Source organism: Odocoileus virginianus, chromosome 27 (assembly GCF_023699985.2).
Source record: "Odocoileus virginianus isolate 20LAN1187 ecotype Illinois chromosome 27, Ovbor_1.2, whole genome shotgun sequence".
Classification (NCBI taxonomy): Eukaryota; Metazoa; Chordata; class Mammalia; order Artiodactyla; family Cervidae; genus Odocoileus; species Odocoileus virginianus.
The window spans coordinates 34207226-34221912 of record NC_069700.1 but is presented as its reverse complement, the minus strand read 5'-3'; the positions used below and the strand labels follow the sequence as shown (position 1 = coordinate 34221912).

General features: G+C 42.7%; 1 protein-coding gene and 1 pseudogene across 5 annotated transcripts in view; both read left to right on the top strand.

Annotated features, from left to right (window-relative positions):
- Positions 1 to 12: 12 nt before the first annotated feature.
- Positions 13 to 712, top strand: LOC110134298 (developmental pluripotency-associated protein 3-like; annotated as a pseudogene).
- Positions 713 to 4894: 4182 nt separating this feature from the next.
- ZNF76 (zinc finger protein 76) overlaps positions 4895 to 14687 on the top strand; it is a 28406-nt gene continuing 18613 nt past the window's right edge. Inside the window, exon 1 of one of the 5 annotated variants that reach the window (XM_070456562.1) lies at positions 4895 to 5081. The gene's annotated coding sequence lies outside the window, so the exon portion shown is untranslated. The other 4 variants (XM_070456563.1, XM_070456559.1, XM_070456561.1 and 1 more) reach the window with 4 other exon arrangements.

Here is a 14687-nt window from a genome sequence, read left to right as displayed (position 1 = left end):
ACTAGACTCCCAATGGATTCATCTGAGGATAACTCAACCTGGACCCTGAAGTATCTTAAAATGTTGATGGATGAAGCTTCCCAAGCAATGCCAGTTGCCTCTTAATGCTCTGAAATGTTAACAAAGAACTTGACTCAGTAACTTGACTCTCAATCCTGGTATCAAACTGTCATATCTACCAGAAGATCCACCTCAACCTATTGGGAAGTTTCCTGGTGAGAAAAAAACCAATTAAGAGGAGAGGCATGGGGACACTGTTGAGTGAGCAGAGATACAGGATCCAAAGGTTGATTGAATCTCTTAGACTTTGCTATGGCAAAGGAGTTCCTTGGTCTGACTCCCAAAGAGAACTATAGCAGGAGGAGGACACTGAGACTGAATCAAGAGTGTGAAGATTTCAATGTACCTGTAGTTTCTGCTGGTTTAACAGAGATCCTTCCAAGGATAATTATGAGAATTATTACAACACAACATACAGTAATTATGCCACAGAGTTGAATGAGTCATAAACCTTATTCCTGTATTATTTTTTCTTGCTGGTAATTTTAGGATCATTATGAAGCAGCTTGGGAAAGACTGTACCAGTATTTTGATAACCTATATGAAATTAAAAGACGCTTACTCCTTGGAAGGAAAGTTATGACCAACCTAGATAGCATATTAAAAAGCAGAGACATTGCCAAGGTCCGTCTGGTCAAGGCTATGGTTTTTCCAGTGGTCATGTATGGATGTGAGAGTTGGACTGTGAAGAAAGCTGAGCCTTGAAAAATTGATGCTTTTGAACTGTGGTGTTGGAGAAGGCTCTTGAGAGTCCCTTGGACTGCAAGGAGAGCCAACCAGTCCATCCTAAAGATCAGTCCTGGGTGTTTGTTGGAAGGACTGATGCTGAAGCTGAAACTCCAGTACTTTGGCCACTTCATGCGAAGAGTTGACTCACTGGAAAAGACCCTGATGCTGGGAGGGATTGGGGGCAGGAGGAGAAGGGGACGACAGAGGATGAGATGACTGGATGGCATCACCAACTCGATGGTCATGAGTTTGAGTAAACTCCGGGAGCTGGTGATGGACAGGGAGGCCTGGCGTGCTTCGATTCATGGGGTCCCAAAGAGTCGGATAAAACTGAGCGTCTGAACTGAATTGAACTGATATTATAAGTTGGTCTTTTTTTCTTGCATTTCCTTCTACCTTAATATGGTTAACTTATGAGGAATCTATGTAGCTTGTATTTGAAATGATTTGAATATACTTTAGTTCCACTTTGATTTGACACAAAGAAATACTAATATGTCTCAGGTAATGCCTGTTTCATAAGCCTGAAGTTCCCTGTAAGATGAAACTCAGTATCAAGAATTTGTGTTGACTGGATATTCGTATAAACTTTTTAAAGAGATGAGTGATAGAGCTAACCCTTATCTGTAAGTTTTGAATTTATATTGTTTCTTCCCATGTACAAAACCGTTTTTTTCCTACGGAGTTGTTGTTTTTTTTTTTCTGCGTTGGGGGGTGTAAAGGGAAGCAGAATGTTTTATCATGATTTTTGCTTCAGCAATTTTGGGACAAATTAAAAGTCCTAGAACTCTGAAAAAAAAAAAAAAAAGAATTTGAAACAAATTAACTTGTGGAAGGAATGTAAAGGAAACATTGGTTGGTTTGGCCAAAGCATTGTAATAAAAATTTTTGATGTGCTGTTTCAATTTTCAGTAGTGAATAAATGTTTTTATAGAGAATCTTAATAAAACTTGAGACATATTTGAATATCTTAAAAAAAAAAAGAATTTTATCCAAAAAATTGTATTGACAAGGAAGTATGAAAATCAGTATCTGATTAACTAGCTGCCTCTGAGTGAAAAGATGACATGATTATTTTGATAAGACTGAAATCAATACTCAAATGACTAACAAATCCTTTTGCAAGATCAGTGGTTTCCAATTCATTTAATTAAATAAAATTTTTAATAAAATTAAAGGAGAAGTCTATTTGGTAATGGGACACTTATGAGGAATTGTGATTGTTGACATGTAATTTAGAAGTAGTTCAACGGCTTTAGGGATATCATTTTAACAGTCTCTTCCTTTCCCAATGTGAACATTCCTCAACATTTATGTCTATAAAAATAAAAACCAGGTTGAAAATTGTTGGGCTTCCCTGGTGGCAGAGCACTAAGGAATTCACTTGCCAATGCAGGGGACACAAGAAACATGAGTTCAATCCCTGGGTTAGGATGATCCCCTGGAGTAGAAAATGGCAATCTACTACAGTATTCTTGCCTGGAAAATTCCATGGACAGAGGAGCCTAGCAGGCTATATAGTCCATTGGTTCTCAAAGAGTTGGACATGACTGAGCACACATAGAGAATTGTTACTGAACCTTATCTCCTTCCACCATTAGGTAATACTAGTCCAGGAACACCTGAACTAAGTGAGGAGAAACACCATATTTCTCATTAACAGACACATTTAAAATAAAAATTGTACTTTTTTCAGTTTCACAAGTTATAAAAATGTGTAATATATTTATGTTGCTTAATAAATTGTGTAAAAACAATTTGATTCACAAGAAACTTTACAACAAAGCCTATGGTCATAAGCAACAAACTTAAATATATACTCAATTTTGTTGCAAAGAAGGTAAGTGATCAATAAAAGACTTTAATGTATACAAATATACTAATTAGGATAAATTTCTAGGGGAAGTGAATTAGGAGATCAATAAGAAAAGGAACCATACAAAATTTAAATAAATTGTAAATAAAGGGAACCATCTAAAATTTCTGTTAAAGAAGAACTTGTTCATATATTATTAAATGGATGCTGGTGGGCATCAAATACTAAGGTATTTGAAGTCCACTAGATGCATTTAAGAATGATATAATGGTTTCAGTTTAAAACATAAAATTTTGCAGTAAGTCAGAAATTATATCCTCTACAAGTATTTATATGATGGAAAATTTAGGTGTCAACTTAGGAATGAACAAGGAGGTACATAGTTCTTTAAAATTCTTTTATGGAGTCCATTTTAAAAAATGTCTGAAGACCACACCAGCCTATATGGTATATTGTGGAGATGGGGTTCAAAGGTAGGACAGAAGCTGCTAGAAATGATCTTCAATCCTGCATTCCAAATTATATTCCTCCCCAGTTCTCCTGAGTACCTGAAATTACCCACCATCAGAATCTTAATACTTCAAATTCAGACACTGGTTTCCCAGAGTTTTTGTTGTGTAAGAGGACAGGTGATTACCAATCAGATTAGGATCTGCAAGGAATATGAGAAACGATAGGTGTATTTTTTATAATGGAGAAAGGTGGTGGAGGTACAAATTAGGACACCTGAGTATTAGTCTCTGCTCTATGTCTATCCAGAAGTTTATGCTACAGGTCAAGCTACTATATTCTCTATCTAGGTATTAATAAAATAACTTGTCAAACTTCCACCAAAAAGGAACAGAGAGGGAGCACCTTAAAGGTCAGGCTGCTTATTTCTGTACCAGGAGGTATAGAAAGGATTGGGGCTTGCCAGGTGGTGCTAGTGGTAAAGAATCCGCCTGCCAGTGCAGGAGATAAGAGACGGGTGTTTGATCCCTGGGCCGGAAGATCCCCTGGAGGAGGGCACAGCCACCCAATCCAGTACTCTTGCCTGGAGAATCCCATGGACAGAGGAGCCTGGTTGTCTCAAAGAGTCGGATATGAGTGAAGCAATTGAGCACACAGCATATAGAAAGGATTAATTATTAACCACAAGAATAGGCCATCAATTGTCACTCACTGCCCCCCTAAGCTGAGAACTTGATGAGAACTATAAACTGTGGTGCCCAAACTAGTAAGATGCGGAACAGAGAATATCTAAAACTGAAAGGGAGGCTTTGTGGTTAAGCTTTGTACAGACAAGGGAGGAAAGGAATCACCCATGCCTCCTATGGCATCTTTAGCTGCCACAGACCCCAAACACAGTAGTTTGTAAACGTTTCTATTGGAACACTCTCTCCAAAAAAAATTTTTTTCAGTTAAATTTTTTTTTGGGGGGGAGGGGAGAGAGGAGACAAAAGAAAACGAGTTAAAAGTCTAAAAGGGTAGAGAGGGTAAAGCTTCTCACCTCCTTCCTCTAGTCACCCAATTCCTCTAAGAGGCAACCTTTACCAGTTCCTCATCTAACTTCTCTCTTTTATTTATTTTTACCAAAAGCTCACTCTCTTTCACTTTGTCTGAAAATTCTCCAATCACAGTCCCTCCTGGTAAGAGGGGGAAACCATAAAAGGGCCTGGCTTTGTTCACCCCGAAACGAACCGACGAGAGTCAACAGTAGCTGGTTTTGAGGCTGGGGGTGGGACTGACGGGGGAATGAGAGTAGAGAACCCGAGAGGGCCGTCAGGGCGCACTCCCTAAACAGGCAAGCCCCTCACGACTCCTCGACGTCGTCCCTTTCAATAAGGCGCTAGTAATACCTGCAGCTGCTTCCTTCAGGGGGTTGGTCGAAGATCGCAGGCAGTGCGTGCGGACTGCGCACAGCAAAGCGCCTCAGGACCCTAAAAGGCGCAGGAGGCCGCCTGGCGGCTTTGAGCCCTGAGGAGAGGCACGGGTTCCCTCACAATCTGTCCCTCCGGCCCTCCCCGGCACCAGGAGCGCACCTTCACGCCCGCAGGCGGCCGACGAGACGGCGCAGAGCCCGCGGGGCCTCGGACTCCTCCCCGCGCCCGCCTCAGGCCTCAGGTGGACCGAGTCCGCTCTTCAGGAACAGGTGGCGGCTCCTTATTGCTATAGAGACGACCCGGCTCGCGAGCCGCGCCCAGGCCCTGACCGGGGCGTCGTGACGTCATCACGCCCTCCCCGGGCGCTCAGCCTGGCGGGCGGCGCGTCACCCGGCTCGCGGGGCGGGGCGGGGCTCTGAGGGGCACCGTTCGAGACCCTGGCCGCCCGGGCTCCAGCGGCCCGGGAACCGGGATAAGTGAGACGGCGGCCGCTGCGACTCGGGGTGTGGGGTGGAGCCTGCCCTGTATTTTCTATACGGGTTCCGGGGCCCGGTGGAGGCCCACCGAGAGGAGAGAAAAAGTGCGGCGGCCCTGGAACCTGGATATCGCGCCAGGCAAGCGGCTCGCGGGCGGGCGGGCTATGGCGCAGGCGGGTTGCGGGGCCGGCGCTGGTGGCGGGGCCCGGTGCATGGCGGTCTGTCGGCGGAGTCGCCCTCGGGGGCTGTCAGGTTGGTGGCTGAGGGAAGAGTGGGTCCACCGTGCCCAGGTGGGAGGCCGGGCGGGCGCAGGGTCCCGGGAAGGTCCCGAGCCTGGCGTGCCCACTCGACGGCTGGTCGGCGGCCTGGCCCTCCCGCACCTCGGGTCCCGGCCCCCATCCCTGCCCCCCCCAGTTCCGCCCTGCGACTCCTGCCCCGTGACTCCCACACCCCACCGTGTGACTGCGCCCGCCCCCACCTCTGACCCCCCACCCACTGACCCTAAGACCTCACCAGGTAATCCTCACTTCTTACTCATGGACTCTGCCAATCCAGGAACTTCCCCAGCACTGCCCAGAGACCCACCAACACAGTGACTCCCCCAGCTCTCCACCAGTGACTGACGACCCGACATCCCCACATCCCCTCAAACCTCACTGACTCCGCTAGTCTGGTAACCCATCCAGTTCTACCCTGTATTCCCCACGCCACCCCCCCGCAAACTTGGTGACTCCCCTCAAACCTTTTCTGGTAACTCCTAAACTCAGCCATCTAAAATAGTTTCTCACCCAGTCATCTTCTACATAACCCTCAATATCTGATAAGCCATTCTTTTCCCTGTAACTTCATGATCCTTATTCCATGTTCCCCCTTCATCCTAAAGTCACCTCCACTGACGTGGCTCTCTGCACTCCAGACCCCCAGTGTCAACCAGCACATGACTAAACATGTGCCCTAGCATGGAGCTGGTGCCCAGGAAATTATAGAGATGAATATGAAGTAGATGTAGTTGGAGGCATCAGAGAATCTGAATTGAGTATGTGGTCCCAGATTCAAGTCCTAGCTCTGCCACTAGAAGTCCTTTCCTCTCTCTGGACCTCAGTTTCTCATCTCTGTTATGATAAGATTGGGTTAAATGACCTCAGTTTACTTCCATCTGTGAAGTTCTACAATTCTCAATCAAGATCATATTTGTTTGCAATCGTTTTTGTATTCCTAACTAGAAGTTTACTGTTGTAACCTCACCCCAGGGTCCACTCATTTCTTAACCTTATTCCTTCACTCCTGTGACCCCCTGCACAATAGGCTGTACCCATTTCCCTTGATCAAGCCTCATCAGTTAACATGTTTGCAAAGCAGGATAAGAGTGCTTCAGCTTGGGGTATTGATGTGATTAGAGACCTGCTCTGGTTTGATTCTGGCCCTTAAGCTATGGTGCCTTGGGCATATCTTTTAGCTTCAGTTGTCACCTCTCCTCCAGGAGGATAACAGTAGTGCTTGAGGTAATGTATTCAAAGCACTTGGCAGCAAACCTAGCCTAAGGGAGCCCTTAAGTATAGGCTGAGAAGCTCTTATGGGTCTTAACTCCATCCTGGGTGCTAGGGAGTCAGCAGATAATGAATGCAGGGCCCACACTTTGCATTATCTTTGTACCCCTGAGCTCTTGGAATCCCTGTCCACTTATGTCTCCTATGGCCTCCTCATTTCTTTGTCTCTTGACTCTGGTATCTCCTTAGTGAAGATTAGCACTTAGTGCTGAGCACCTACTGTGTACCACGCTTTGTATGTGTAAATTAAGTTTTCCCTTCACAACCTCAAGAGGTGATTCTTCCTACGTCTACCACTGTTTCCCATATTTTGTTTGTTTTGGTTTAGTTTTAAACAAATGATGAACCTGAAACTCACACAGATGAGTAGTAGCGCTGGCATCTGAACCCATGATCTTCAAAACTCTTTTGATCTGTAGCTTCTCTTGCTCCTAAACCTACCTGGTTTTCCAGGTTACCCTCAGCCCCTTGTTGCTTATTTTCTATTCATTCCTAAGCCCAACACCAACACTTGCCATAACCTCCAAGGTTTCTATTAATATTAACCTTTGCCCCATGGTTTGGTGAGTTCCTCAACCCATTATTCATAACTTCTGACCCCATGTGTCCTGAGATCCCTGCACCTTAGTACCTCTATCCTTTGTCCAAATATCCTCTCACCCTATGAGTTCTTGGAGCTCCCACTTATCCTAAGGTGTCTCCCATTCACTGGCACTTTACCCCAAATCCTCTCATCCTAGGTTTGCTTACCCCCAGGAATTCATATAAATGAGATTTCCAATCTCTTATGAGTGTTCCAGCTGCCTCCCTTCTGCCATCCATAGCTGCATCCTATTACCGAAAACCTTTATCTAGTGACCACTTCACCCAGCTTCAGTGAAGTGACCCCCTTCCATTCCAGTGGGAACCCATCCTTCATAATCTGTACACCCTCCCATTCTAAGGTCCCTCCTTTTCACACCCTGTTCAGTATCTTGTGAGATCCTGCCTCTCAAGATTCTTGGATCATGTGGCATCTTTCTCACTTCCATCAGTGATGTTCTTTTCAAACCAGAATCATCCCTTTCCTTATCCCTATTCCTGTGCCCTGTCCAGTCTCACAGTGCCTTTTTCCTACCTTACTCTTTTTCTCTCATGCATCCTCACCTCACCAATCTTGGTAACATTGATTATGATGTAAACCTTTCTTCCATCTTAATTCTGCCCTTCTTCCACTCTCTTGTCCATCTAATTCCAGGGGCATATGAATGACCATGCACTTTCTCCTTCCTACACAACCTGGCCAACCAAACCTCATTGGTTTGTCCAAAGAGCTGCACTCTTCTGATAATAGATCACTAAGGTCACAATCCTTTAGGTGGCCAGGAGAGAGTTCTTGGAAGTCCTTCTGAATCCATCTAGCCATGTCTCCTTGACACAGTCTCTTCTGTTTATGAAGCTGCTTGCTGTATGTGCTCTCAGAGTAGGAACACTTTGAGTGTCGGCACTGAGGTACCAAACCCCAGGAGGACCTTCCAGTCAGTCCTCTGCCACCAGAAGACTGGATGGTGAGTAGCAACATGTGACATGAAAGATCCACTTCCAGAAGTCTATTCTGTGGGTCACTGAATTCTCCGAGCCCATACGTATTGGCTGTATAGCTATAAATTCAGCAGAGGGCAGAATTAGAGTTAAGGAACAGGTAAATCTTGGGGTCTGCAAATTCTGTGGATTGATTTTTTTAAAAGGAACTTTCGCCTTGGGTTTGTTTAATCTCTCAGGCTACAGAATGTATTCTGCCTCGGATGTTAGTTATTCCTACTATACTCTTCTCACCCAACATCCATCCTCCACCCCTCACTGTGATTTCCTTAAGAACAGAGGCTGGGTTTTCTTATCTTCTGTCATCTTAATCCTGTCCCTCATATGTAGCAGGTAGTCAGTAAATACTTACTGGATTGAACAAGCTCATTCAGAAATTCTGCCTCAGATACAAACAAGTGAAGACAGCTCATGTCTACATCTATTTTGTAGCTACAAAACCCTTCTCCCCAAATCCCTCCAAACATGATAATTGGCAAGTTCCTTGATTTAAACAGTTTGGAATTTAGATACTTCCTCTTTCAGTCATTGCTTTGGTGAGAGACTGGGTGTAAGTGCTTTTTTTTTTTTTAACTGTATTTCTGGTAAGACTAGAGAAATTGGTTGACATAGTTGCTAGAATACAGTGTTAACAAGATCAGAGTCTGTCATATGTAGATCAGTTCTCAAGAAAACAGCTTCATGAAATATTTAGTGGGGATTGCAGAGACAGAGAATAGAAGAAACCAAATTGACATAATGTTGGTAATTGTTGAATTTGGGTAATGGGTTCATGGAGTTCATTATACTGTTCTTTCTACTATTCTGCATGTTTGAAATCCATAATAAAGATCCATGTTTGAGAAAAAAGAAGAGGACAGCTAGGTGAACACATGGAAGTTTAGCACTGTTCCTTGAAAGATATTTCAAAGCAGATGAGTTGCTGTTAAACTTAGTCAGTACTACTATCTAGTCCCAACCTATTTTTGACCTCTTCTGTTTTTGAGGTATCAGGATGCCAGAGCCAAAAATTAGCACTATGCAGAATTGTACCATTCTGGCAACAAGCACCTGTTGCCCTGGTCCTGCCTTGCTTCCCAGCCCAGACGTGATTTCTTGTAGTAAGGGACTGGGCTGGACCTAAGAAGGAGAAGCTGTGTGGGGAGTGAGGGAGAGGTCAGAGCTCAACCAGAGTCTTCCCCTTCTGGCTTGAACCCTTTAGATTACTGGGAGATTCTAAAGGTAAGGATGTTCATTCATTCATTCATTTACTTATTCATTCATTCCACTAATGTTTGCTGAATATCTGCTAGAAGCCAGGTACTTTTCTAGTACCTGGGGATAAAGTAGTGAATAAAACAAAGCTCCAGGATTTAAGGAGCTCACCTGTTGGAATGAACCAGAAGCATATGATAAACAAGTAAAATATATATATATTGAGAAAATTAAGCAGAGAAGGAAGATAAAGAGTACCAGAAGTCAGGGTATTAAATTCTATTAGGGTGGTCAAGGAAGGTCTCACTGAAAGGGTAACATCTAAGCAAAGACCCAGAGGAAGTTAAGGGGTGAGCCAGGCACTTATCTGAGGGAAGTATATTCCCTCTGCTGTCGGAGAGCAAGTGCAAAGGCCCTGAGGCAAGAGTATGCCTCGTATGTTCAAGAAACGTGAGAACACCAGTCATTATGGCTACAGTAGGGGGAGAGAGGAGAAACATAGCAAGAGATGTGGGTGGGAGTAGATTTGTGGTAAATCATATTAGGCCTTAAAGGCCCCTGGATTTTTTGTGAATTGTGAGTGAGATGGGAGCCATTGGAGGGTTCGAGGCACATAAGTGACACGATTTGACATAAAGGATCATTCTGGCTGCTATGTTGAGAATAAGTTGTAGTGGGCAAGAGTGGAAGGAAGGAAACTGATTAGGAAACTACTGCTATATTCCAGGCAAGAAGAGTGGATAGCTTGGACCCAAAGTAAAAAGCTGAAGAGTGAGAAGTGCTTGAATTCTGGATATGTTTTGAAAGAGGAGCCAGTAGGATTTGCTGAAGTATTGGAAGTGGCATGCGAAAGAAATAGATAAGTTGAGGATTGCTCCATCATTTTTGGCCTGAGCAGTTTAACAGTGGGGTTCCCATTTACTGAAATGTGGGAGCCTGGAAGAAGGGCACGTGGTGAGAAAGGGAGCCAAGGTATTCACTTTTGAATATGTCAAGTTTGAGATGTTTTTGGACATGGAAATATTGAGTAAGCAGCTAAATATACAAGTCTCTTTGACTTGTTAGTGAATGTCTGCCCTTCTGGGAACTGAAAGAACACTGTTACTGGGCCAGAGACAAAGGAGAAGAGTGGAAGAACACCGGCGGCTCTGGTGTGAGACTCAGCTCTGCCCCCAGGTAGCTGTGGGATCCTTTGGGACTCCTCTGGCAGGTCTGGCCTCTGTCTCTTCATCTGCAGTGACTGCTTTAGACGATAAATGAGCTGTCTTCTCAGCCGCTCCCGCTGTGAGAGCTGATGAAGCAATGCTTAGAGCAAGTAAGATAATGTATCTGTGTATCTGAGAGCATGTTGGAAACTGCTGAGCTCTACACAGGGTAATGTTATTGGTGCTGAGTCCTCCCTTCCTTCACTAAAGCAATACCCAATGAATGCCTGCCATGTTCTGGGCACTGGACACAGAGGATCCAATGACAGGGAGCTATATCCATGCCCTCATGGAACACTGCAGATGAGCCGCCTGGTATAGTAGCTTCATTGCTGAGTGTGGAAGAAGTGACTGGGTCTGACTGGTGTGGTGTTGGCCAGGGAAATCTTGTTCTTGAACTGGGTCTGGGAGAAAACTTTGTGGATGTCATAGATGAGGCAACATGGTAATTCAAGTGAGGAAAAAGTGGGCATCCTATCTGGGGCTGGAGAAAGAGCTGGGATGGTGGGATTCACTTCCTTCCCTCTTTCATTTCTTCACTCAGCATTTACTCTTCTTCCAGGAACAACTTCTAGGGAGCTTGTGTCTCTGCGGTAGATGAAGGATTTCAAAGCCAATCTCAGAAGTTTCAATCAGATCTGATCCACAATAAGTGGAGCTGATTTTAGGATTCAAATTTGAGCTAAAGAGCTGTTAGCTATGTGACCTAGTAGTGTTATTCATTTAGTGTCTGTGGGCACATTCTTTGTAAGGTGCTAATTAAGCCGAAATGCTTGCTCTCTAAGAACTTGAATTATAAGCAGTTTAACAGTAAGTAGGAGTGTGTTGTTTTCATCCCAAAAGAGTTAAGTTTGAGGGAAAAATAACATAACTGGCAGAGTAATCCCTTCACTGCATCTAGAAGCACAAACATCTTATCCTGTGTCATTTAGATGTTTGTGTTTCTATTTAAGGAGAGTCTTTGACCAACTAAACAAGAATATAAGATATAAGGACTTTGGCAGTGCAGTGGTTAGGACAGGTTAGGACTCTGTGCTTCCATTGCAGGGGGCACAGTTTCAATCCCTGGTCAGGGAACTAAGATCCTGCATTCTGTGTGCCTTGTGGCGCAGCGAATAATAGTATTTTTTTTTTAAATACAAGATATAGCCCATGTTAATGAACAGGTTCCCTGGAGAAGGGAATGGCAACCCACTCCAGTATTCTTGCCTGGAGAATCCCATGGACAGAGGAGCCTGGAGGGCTCTAGTCCATGGGGTCCCAAAGAATCGGACACAACCGAGTGGCTAACACTTTCAACTTCGAATGAACAGGTCACTCACAGAATGAGAGCGGGTATGTAGCCGAGGAGCTCTTGTTTTCTGTCCTGTCTTTTTCGGGATGAATGTTAGACCTCAGCGTCTGAACCTTTTCTGGTAGGGTTGAGCATCGACAGACTGTTCTCTGGAGAACCTGGAGCCCCGGTAGTGCCATCAGCAATGCACTTGCGCCTGCTTCTCCTGGCCTTGCCAACATCGATGGTTGGGTATTTCTTTTTGGAATTAATAGACTATTTCTCAGAGCAGTTTTAGGTTTACAGAAAAACTGAACAGAAAGTAGAGAGTTCCCGTGTACTCCCTTTTTACGCACCCCTACTCTAACCCTCCCAGTTTCCCCCAGTTAGCATCTTACATTGGTGGGGTGTATCTGCTACAATTGATGAACCGATGTTGAGGCATTATTATTAACTAAGTCTATAGTTTCCATTATGGTTCACTCTTTGTGTTGTACACTCTGATTTTGACAGGTATATAATGTCAAGTATCCATTATAGACTTATGCAGAATAGTTTCACTGCTCTAAAAATACCTTATGCTCTGCCTATTCATCCCTCCCCTCCTTCCCCTGTGCACCCTTGACAACCGCTGATCATTTCACTGTCTCTTAAGTTTTTTCTTTTCCAGAATATCATATCATTAGAATGATACTGTATGTAACCTTTTCAGATTGGCTTCTTTGACTTAGCAAAGTGCATTTTAAGGTTCCTCTCTTGTCTTTTCGTGACTTAATAACTTTTCTTTTTATTGCTGAATAATGTTCCATAGTATGAGTGTACCACAGTTTGCTTATTGAAGGATGTCTTGATTGCTTCCAGTTTGTGGCAATTATGAATAAAGCTGCTATAAACATCCACGTGCAGGTTTTTTCTGTAGACATAAGTTTTCAACTCATTTGGGGAAATACCTAGGAATAGGATTTCTGGATCTTATTGTAAGAATATGTTTAGCTTTGTAAGAAACTGCCAAACTGTCTTCCAGAGTACCATTTTGCTATGCCATTGTGCATTCCCACCAGCATTTGGAGTTTTCAGTGTTTTGGATTTTCAGCTCCTGTAGTAGGTGTGTAGTGATATGTTATTGTTTATTGGCTATGAATAAACTTTCACTTTGATTTTTAGTAATTCAATAAGTATAATATCATTATGATTATTATTCTTCTTTAATTACTAACGAGAATGAACCTTTTTTGTGTGTTGTTTACTTAATATTAGTGTGTTTTTTGCTTGTGTGGATTCATATTGTAGCCTTATTTGTCCAGGGGAAATTTGGTATTATTCTTGGAGGTTTGTAAATGTCTGCACATGGCTTTTTCTCTGCCCAGTTTTTTTTTTTTTATTGTGGTAAAATACACAGAACATAAAATTTGCCATCTTAGCCATTTTTAAGTGTACAGTTCAGTTTTTTTTTAATTTTATTGGAGTATAGTTGATTTACAATGTTGTGTTACTTTCTACCGAACAACGAAGTGAATCAGTTACACATATGCATATATCTGCACTTTTTTAGATTCTTTTCCCACATAGGTCATTACAGATTATTTAGTTCCCTATGCTATACAGTAGGTCCTTATTAGTTATTTATAAGTTACATGTGTTTTTAATATCATGCCTTATATTTTATTTCTTTAATATTTTCCCCTAATGCTGAGGGTTTTTTTAAAGCCAACTCTTCTGACTTAGATTTCTTATGCTTCAAAGGGCCAAAACTACCTTCTCTTCCATTTTGAGATCTGGATATTATTCCATTCTGATGAACTGATAATATAAATTTAACCTTTTTGTCCCAGAGTGATTTTTTTTTCATTTATTTTTATTAGTTGGAGGCTAATTACTTTACGATATTGTAGTGGGTTTTGTCATACATTGACATGAATCAGCCATGGAGTTACATGTATTCCCCATCCCGATCCCCCCTCCCACCTCCCTCTCCACCGGATTCCTCTGGGTCTTCCCAGTGCACCAGGCCCAAGCACTTGTCTCATGCATCCCACCTGGGCTGGTGACCTGTTTCACTATAGATAATCAGAGTGATGTTTTAAATATCATGATGTTTCTAAATAACTGTGATGATACAGTCCCTTCTGATACTGTCAAGTAACCCTTCTCAAGCACACAGTGACCCCAAGCTGAATTCCAGTAACAATTGAAATGTAACCTCCTCATATCTGTATTAATTTGTTTGGTGATATAAAGTGATAACCTTAGGCTAACCCTTCCAAATTGCCTTTTTTTCTGGGCTTATCTTTTCATGGACTAAAGGTGAGTTTGAAGCTCAGCCATGATTGCTCTGTTGAGTGTTTACAAATTAAGGTATTAAATTCACTTAAACATTTGAAAATTAGATTTTTAAGTTATCTGTTTTAGCTTAAATGAATGTCATTCTGCAGTAAAGGAGACTGTATTTTCATTGACTTTTTTGGTGTTAAAAATAATCCATTTTGACCAATTACTCCCTTTTCTGTGACTAATTCAAACCTGTAAAATTGCAGTAGCCAAATAGGAACCATACTAAAAAGTACTTTGGGCTTTTAACATCAATGTGCCTTTTGGAAAGAGATGTTTAGCTGGTGTTTTAAATGTGTTTCTGTTATTAATTTCCTGTTTTCTCTTTAGTTTTTGGAAACCCGCAGAACCAAGCCTGTTTCACTCTGGGTTTTGTGTGTGTACTGGTCTTTTTCTATAATAACAAATAGTGAATCATTTTACTGCAGCCCTTCCCAATCTGCTGCTCATTTGTTTGCCACTCAGTCTTTGTCCCTCTCAACCTAATGTCGCTTTGTCCTTTCTGAGAAGTCTTCTGTATTTCCACATTAGTAATTATCTGAGTGAAAATTGTCATTTTTTTCCCCAAAGTTGAACATTTCTCTGTTTCCAAGCAAATGTTTTCTTTTTTTCTTCT